The sequence below is a fragment of the Cebidichthys violaceus genome, unplaced genomic scaffold (assembly GCF_023349555.1).
Source record: "Cebidichthys violaceus isolate CVI_PGR_0920_01 unplaced genomic scaffold, fCebVio1.0.p SCAF_68, whole genome shotgun sequence".
Classification (NCBI taxonomy): domain Eukaryota; kingdom Metazoa; phylum Chordata; class Actinopteri; order Perciformes; family Stichaeidae; genus Cebidichthys; species Cebidichthys violaceus.
The window spans coordinates 1122471-1131468 of NW_027176905.1; positions in this window are offsets into that span (position 1 = coordinate 1122471).

The following is an 8998-nucleotide window of genomic DNA, read 5'->3' on the forward strand; positions in this document are numbered from 1 at the left end:
AATCATGTACAACATTGCTGAGAAATGTTGTGTTCCTTCAAGATAGTTAAAAAAAATGAGCATGATGGTTCATTCTTGATCTTGTAAACAGTTGTTTTACCAAGGGGGCTACTGAAGCTAAGTCGCTGTAAACTTGCATTCTCTCTAGTGTCCAGCAGGGGGCGACTCCTCTGGTTGTGTAGAAGTCTATGAGAAAATTACTCTATTTCTCTATTCTTATTCCCCCAGTATACATTGTAAATATGAGTTTATGGTCTCAATCTCTAGTTTGAAGTCTTCTTCAATACAGCATGATGTTCATTTAGTAAATGACGGTCCATTTAGAGTCAAACAGACGTGAATCTTGGATGCACCTTGCTAACCAAGCTAGCTAGCAATAGCGGTAGCTGCTAACGTAGCGTACACTACAGTACCTGCCTCCACTCCAGCTCCAACTTCTTTTCCAAATATGGTCACTGCTGGTTCCAAAAAACTAAAATGCCAAACTCGAGGCTTCAAAACTGTTTTCCACAAATCAATGTGTGATGTCACAGAGGCTACATCCACTTCTTAAATACAGTCTACGAGTTTGAGTCAGAAAATCTTTGATCTCATTCATACAGGTCTGTTAGTCCACAATAGTCTTACAAACGAGGACTGTTATTAGCTTCACAAATTCAGTTCTCCATGACTGTTATAGTCAACAGACTTCTTCATTTACTTTATTGAGGATCAGAGAGAGGTTTTTTTGTTTGTGATCCAACCAAACGTTTCCACACCTGTTTGAGGGAATCAAAGCTTTGTGTCATCAAATATCTGCAGGATGAATAAACAAGATATCATTCCAAATATATTATTATTATATAAAAAAGTATGTTTATAAATCAGCTTCTAGATTACTGATTGATATAGAAGATTGCAAATAAAGTTCATTACTTTATAACATGCCTCTAACAAGCACTGATAAGTTTTACTTTGCACTAAAGATTGTCTTTTCAGGGTTAGGGTTAGGTTAGGGTTTGAGACCCATACACCCCGAAACATAACAACACAGTCCAGCACTGTATTGTTATGTACACCACTGTACATTTGGACCACAAAAACACATAGTGGTATTGACTGGTTTTGGTGAAAAGCTGAATATTAATACCTACTCTTTCAGCATCTTCCTGCTTTGTAATACCCTCATACCCGGTTTATCAGCTGTTAGGAGTAAAAAGAATTAAGACCACCCCTTATCACCCCTAAACGGATGGGCTGGTTGAAAGATATAATCAGACTCTGAAAAACATGCTGCGCAAGTTTGTGTCCCACACAGGACCAATTGGACTGATTGGGACCAATGGCTGCCTTATCTGCTCTTCGCCTACCGGGAGGTGCCACAGAGTTCAACTGGCTTCTCACCATTTGAACTGTTTTATGGACGCCAGGTGAGAGGGCCACTGGACCTCCTGAAAGACTACTGGGAAAGTCCTACATCAAAGGGAGAGAATGTGGTGGCATACGTGGTCAAGATGAGAGAAAGGTTGGAGGACATGTCAGCACTGGCACAGGAGAACATGAGGACGGCCCAACAGAACCAAAAGAAGTGGTATGACCAAAAAGCAAGAGAGAAGGTTTTTGAACCAGGGGGAAAGGTACTGTTACTACTTCCTACTTCTGACAGCAAGCTTTTGACCAAGTGGCATGGACCTTATGAAGTCACAGGACGGATTGGGAAGGTCACCTATGAAATCTATATGCCAGAAAGAGTAAAGAAACATCAGAAATTTCATGTAAACTTGTTAAAGGAGTTCCAGGTTCGCCAGGAGCCAACGCACCATCAGCTATTCGTTCGTGCAGTCCATGATGAGGAGGTGACTGAAAAGTTATTTTCTGCCAGCACAGTGAAGTCCAGTCCAGTGGATCTGTCCACCACCGAGCAGGCAGATGTGATACCTCTTCTGGACCCAAAGCTCTTCAGTGAGACGCCAGGCTTCACCACCCTTGTCCAGCACAAGATTCGGCTGAATAAGGATGCTCCAGGGCGGCAGAGGAGCTACAGGATTCCTGAGCGGTTGGTGCTTGAGTTACAGAAAGAAATCAAGTTGATGTGGGAGCTGGGTATAATTGAGGTATCCAGCAGTGAATGGTGCAGCCCAGTAGTGTTGGTACCCAAAATAGATGGCTCACTGAGATTTTGCATTGACTTCTGTTACCTGAACTCTGTGTCTCACTTTAATCCCTATCCCATGCCCAGAATTGATGACCTGGTGGAGAGAGTTAGGAGAGCAAAGTACATCACTACCCTGGACCTAAGTAAAGGCTACTGGCAGGTTGCATTAGCACCGGAAGCTCGTGAGTTGACAGCCTTTAGGACTCCATTTGGTATGTATCACTTTAAAGTGATGCCATTTGGCCTCCATGGAGCACCAGCCACTTTTCAGAGACTAATGAACCATGTTTTGAGAGATGTGTCAGAGTTTTCAGCTGCCTACTTGGATGACCTGGTCATTTTCAGCCAGTCCTGGGAGGAACACATATCACATCTGCAACAAGTCCTGCAATGTATTAAAGCTGCCGGGTTCGCCATTAATCCAAAGAAATGTGCAGTAGCCCAGAAAGAGGTTGAGTATTTGGGTTATGTCATTAGCTTGGGCGAGATCAAGCCTCAAGTGGGGAAAGTGGAGGCCATTCAAGCCTTCCCTGTTCCTACCACCAAGAAGAAGGTGAAGAGTTTCATGGGCCTGGTGGGGTGGTACAGGAAGTTCATTCCTCACTTTGCAGAGCGTTCACTGGTTATTACCAACCTAACAAGAGCCTCAGCATCCAACAAAGTGCAATGGACCAAGGAGTGTGACCGAGCTTTCATGGAGCTAAAAAGCTCCATCTGCTCCCAGTCCGTGCTGCACAGTCCTGACTTTGACAAGCCATTCACCCTGAAAACAGACACCTCAAAAATAGGCCTTGGAGGGGTGCTTTTGCAGGAAGTGGATGGAGATATGAAGCCAGTTGTGTTCCTCAGTCGCAAGCTTAAGGACAGAGAGACAAGGTATTCTACGGTGGAGAAGGAGTGTTTGGCAAAGAAGTGGGCCATTGACGCACTCAGATACTACCTCCTAGGACGACACTTTCATCTGGAGACCGATCATCGCGCCCTCCAGTGGTTGCATCGGATGAAGGATGCCAACATGCGCATTGCTGGATGGTATCTGGCTCTGCAGCTATATAACTTTACAGTCCACTACAGATCAGGGAAGACTAATACTGTGGCTGACTGTTTGTCTCGAGTACATGAAGATTGAGGTATGATCTCTATTGTGATATGTAACCACAATAGAGATCATATGGATAATTGACCATAGGATGGTAGGAATCCATTTTATGGTATGTTTTGTAGTTTAGGTAATTGTATTTACAGGTAAGGGGTATAGTTACCTATCTTGTAGTGGGGTGGAGGTCCTCGTTGGTGGCAGGCTATATAAGGCTGCAATATTCAATCTGGTCTGTTGCTGCCAGGACCACATGCTGCTTGTGGTCCAACATGTAAAGAGCTGTGCCATGTCTTTGTTGTTTTGTTGGTGAAATAAACACCTGGTTGGTTTTGCACATAATCTCTGTGTCAGTCCTCCCTCTTCTGAAGTCCAGCCGCTGCGTGGCCAGCCTAACAGTAATCTTACATAAGATATTCTTCACTGTAAAGTGTCCAAGAAAAATAAATATTTGTTATGTTAATGCTATGTTTTGCAAAGTGCTTTCACACAAACTCCAAAAATAGTTTCCATGTTGTCCTTTTTTTTTCCAAAAAACATCTTCTTTCTCCTTAGTATGCTTGTATGTCTTGCAAACGCCAGTATAGTATTGATTAAAGCACTGTCTGCGTCCTTCATATTTTTGGCACACCAAAAAGCCAGGTCCAGTCCCATTCAAAATCTAGTTCAGCCTTTATTCTACAATGTTTGTATAGTAGAGCTCTGACATGTTCTCTAAAAGGAAGTAGACCCGGACAGTACAGCACTAGGGGCTCGAAATTCTCATTTTCTCTTCCACATACTGCACATTCCCTCTCAAATTTCTCTTTATGAATTTGATGCAGGACGATGCTTGTAAAGATCCTTCTGTGCTTTATTTTAAAAACCATGTTGAATATTGCCAGTGGGATATTTAGATTCCTCCAGAGTTTGTTTATTTGTTGCTTGGGAAAGATTTTTTACCATACTTTTTCAGATGCTGGTTTTGTTATTATTTTTCAAATGAGGATGTCATATATTCATTTTGTTTTTATTTATGGGACCGGGGTTATTTTACCATCAAAGCACATAAAGAAATGCACAGCCTCGTCCTGCATCAAAACATTTTTCCTCAACCACTCTTTTTTTCTCGCATTTCTTGTATTTGTTTGATTTTATATTTTCTCCCAACTTTGTTTAAGCCCTCTACCATTTTCCCTAAATGAAAATATAATATTAGTCACCTTCCCTATAGTGGTTAACCCCACTTCACCAAGGAGGCTGTTCACCAGAGGCCTCCCCCCTGACGTGACGAACGGCATTGAAAGGAAAGGTAATATCATCACATTCACCTTTTTTTGCAGTCAGGTCTGAGGTAGGGAAGAAACTTGTCGCACGCCTCCAGCACTTCCCTGTAGAACCCCGTCAGGCCGCCTGGACATTTCTGGGAGAGAAAGTGCACAGATTGTACATGCTTCTCTCTCCGTACTCTGCCAGGCGGCCCGTCAGGTAATCCTTCCAGGGCAGCTGCCGCTCCGGATCTAAGTATCTACCTACCAATTTCACCCTTACACCGCTGTTTGCACTTATATCAATGAAATCTAAGCCCCCTTCCCTTTTGTTAGCAATTAATGTCTTGCGAGCTATTGAGCTATAGAAATGAGGAAATCGCGCTGTTAAGCAAATTTAGAGCCCACTCCGGCATCTCACAAGATCCCAAAATGTGATTTATTTTGGACAGTATTAGGGCATTTGTTCCGATTACCTTTCCTTTCACGTTGAGTCCTCATGCACATCATATATTTAATTCTCTTTTTGTTTATTAGGCTGATTGGTCTGTAATTATTTAGTTTTGTTTTATTCCTTTATTTTTGAAAATGATTGTTATTATTCCCTCAGCGAAGGAGGCCGGTGTTTTTTGTTCTTTTTCTATTGTATTAAACAGTTTGAATAGGATAGGTATAAAATATTCTTTAAATAGTTTATAAAATTCCGCCGGTAGGCTGTCCGCCCCCGGACTTTTATTCTTATTTAGACCGTCTATTGCATTCCCCATCTCTTCCGCGGCTATTGGCATGTCGCACCCTTCTTTATCATTCTCTTCTAATTTTACATTAATACTATTTATTACACTGTTACTTTCATCCTGGTAATCATTTGTTTCCTTTGAAAAGAGTGTTTGGAACAAACCTTGTATTTCCATCATTACTTCTTCCCGTGTTTCTATCATTTCTCCCTCTACATTTTTGATTTTATCTATGTTCCGTTTTGATTAATTTTTTCTAAACCTAGAAGAGGGGAGACAGAAGCTGCCGTGAGTTCCACGTGTGTGGTTCCGAACACACAGGCAACCTCGCACTGGGTATATGAGTGAGTTCTTTATTTTCTTTGAAAATAATTGTGTTCCTGTTGAAATTAATGCTATCTACATATCAGAGAGTTCAACAGCACGAGACAGCAGTAAATGTTCTTTGTTTCTGCTTAACAGGAAGAAGCCACTACTGTTGTTTTATATGTAGCTTTCGAATATAGTGTTGTTTCCAAGTGTCATTCCTGTGATATTGTAATCCTAATGGAGTAAAAGCAATTATTTAATTTTGCTGTCAATTGTTCTGTACCTGATAAATTTGACAAATTAACCAATCTGACCCGAGCGCCCCCACTGGCGGGGTGGAGCATGCATCCAAAAATGAATCCACTCATAACGTGCACTCATCAGTAACAATATAATGATGCCGCATACCTGCTCAAAGTGCAACTCCTGCGCTACAAAGTCATCTCAGCTGTTTGTGCACACTCCAAACACAACATATGACAAAGCTACGTATAATACCAAGTAACACAATCGATATAGTGCCCCCTAGGCAGTCCCACTCGCCACATTTATGCCAATCACATTTTGAAAAATTAATTCAATGCTAACACCCGTTAGCTCCGGAGATCGCTAGCGACCAGACGGCCGCAGCCATTTTGTCACATTCCGCTACGACACAGCCTCGCAGTTTTACTTACAAAACAAAGCCATCATCATAATCCGCATAATCAATCACATCATAAACCAGCTCCTTACTTTGAGATGTTCTGCAGCAACAACAAAAAATTAATCCGTTCATGTTTACTATCTATCTGCGCAGCGGACGCCCCTCTGTTTGAATCCAAAGCTGGCGCTGTCGTCATGTGCCTGCTAGCAGAAGGGGCAGGGTTATACGTCTCAGCAAATCGGATTTGAGAAATTTGACACTCGGGTAATTTTTATTTCATGATTGGCTAACGGATTCTGTCATTCAAAGTCACGTTAGGTTGTTTCAACAGAGCAGGCAGTGATGTCTATGGAACGTTCATTGGGTCAAATCGGCCCTTCACACTGGCTTTAAGGCTCTGGAGGATAAAAAAACTGGAATTCAGACGATAAAATCCTATGGATGACAAACATTAACAGTCTCAGAGAGGATCCAGGCTCTCAAAATTATGCCAAACTGCTGCATATGGATAGATTGAACACTATTAGTGATAAAAGAAGTGAAATATATAATTATATAGTATATAGAATTACAATGAAACAGCTGGAACAAAATTACATTTTGGTTGACTTCGTTTGACCTCTCCGTACTAGATCAAGATGTACTAGATAAAGCTTCACTTTATCAAAATAAAAAATTGTTTAGAGACCTTCAACATATAGTTCTATGATCTGGGAGAGCTGGAAAGCTTGTAGCTACATGATTTCTAATAAAGAAATATCCTGAAATTGCTTTTTTTTCCATTCAAAAATTAGAATTTTCAATTTGTGCTGTGTGCCATCTTAATCTACTCTTAACCAGTAACATATATACTGATATTTACACATATCAACACATCTCACAAGTGTTAGGGTTATTTTACTACCAAAAGTATTAAAATAGCCCTTACAGTTGCAACGCTACACTCATTATCGCATGGGTATGCTATTTTCGAGCTGAGGGCCTAAAAATCGGTCTAGGGTCCAAAAGGTTTTAATGCTGTACTCCAAAAGTGCAGTCGGGGGAAATAAAAGACCCACTTAATAAAATATAAATGTATCTTAGTGTCCGGTCTCATCCTTTTAATCAGGCAACATATATTTTAAACCTTTCACTGTTGTGCTTTGGTTTTTTTTCCCATTCTATTACCTCCTTTTGTAGATGTTCTTTTAAATCTCTCTTATTCCCAGTTTTTTGTTTTGCTGTATTTTATAAATACTTTTTTTTTTTTTTTTTTTTTTTTTAGCATTTTCCCAAAAATCGCATACAACATCCACATTATTTAAATCCTTATCAACACTGCTTTGTATTTTCTCTAATTTTATTTTCGGTTCCTCTAAAATGCTGGTGTTTAAGCACCAAATGCCGCCTCCCCTCTTATGCTTTACATTGCCCACTGACAGGAGCCTGTGCGCATGGTTGCTCCAAGTATTAAATTCATATTTAAAGTCTGCCACTTGCTTTGATGCTGCCAGACAAAGATCAATTCTAGATTTCTTTAGTTTCCCTTTTACCACTTGCCTTCTTGAGAAGTTATTATTTCCCATGTTAAATATGTCTATCAGATCATTTTGTATCATTACCACTTTTATTAAATCAATTGCCTTGACAACATACTGTCAATGCTATTTTAATACAGGCGTAACTCACAAAAAATATATATATACACACTACCGTTCAAAAGTTTGGGGTCACCCAGACAATTTCGTGTTTTCCATGAAAACTCACACTTTTATTTATCAATTGAGTTGCAAAATGAATAGAAAATATAGTCAAGACATTGACAAGGTTAGAAATAATGATTTTTATTTGAAATATTAATTTTGTTCTTCAAACTTTGCTTTCGTCAAAGAATGCTCCATTTGCAGCAATTACAGCATTGCAGATCTTTGGCATTCTAGCTGTTAATTTGTTGAGGTAATCTGTAGAAATTTCACCCCACGCTTCCTGAAGCACCTCCCACAAGTTGGATTGGCTTGATGGGCACTTCTTGCGTACCATACGGTCAAGCTGCTCCCACAACAGCTCAATGGGGTTGAGATCTGGTGACTGCGCTGGCCACTCCATTACAGACAGCATAACAGCTGCCTGCTTCTTCCCTAAATAGTTCTTGCATAATTTGGAGGTGTGCTTTGGGTCATTGTCCTGTTGTAGGAGGAAATTGGCTCCAATCAAGCACTGTCCACAGGGTATGGCATGGCGTTGCAAAATGGAGTGATAGCCTTCCTTATTTAAAATCCCTTTTACCTTGTACAAATCTCCCACTTTACCAGCACCAAAGCAGCCCCAGACCATCACATTACCTCCACCATGCTTGACAGATGGTGTCAGGCACTCTTCCAGCATCTTTTCACCTGTTCTGCGTCTCACAAATGTTCTTCTGTGTGATCCAAACACCTCAAACTTTGATTCGTCTGTCCATAACACTTTTTTCCAATCTTCCTCTGTCCAATGTCTGTGTTCTTTTGCCCATTTCAATCTTTTATTTTTATTGGCCAGTCTCAGATATGGCTTTTTCTTTGCCACTCTGCCTAGAAGGCCAGCATCCCAGAGTCGCCTCTTCACTGTAGACGTTGACACTGGCGTTTTGCGGGTACCATTTAAAGAAGCTACCAGTTGAGGACCTGTGAGGCGTCTATTTCTCAAACTAGAGACTCTAATATACTTGTCTTCTTGCTGAGTTGTGCACCGGGGCCTCCCACTTCTCTTTCTACTCTGGCTGGAGCCCGTTTGTGCTGTTCTCTGAAGGGAGTAGTACACACCGTTGTAGGACATTTTCAGTTTCTTCACACTTTCTCACATGGAATAGCC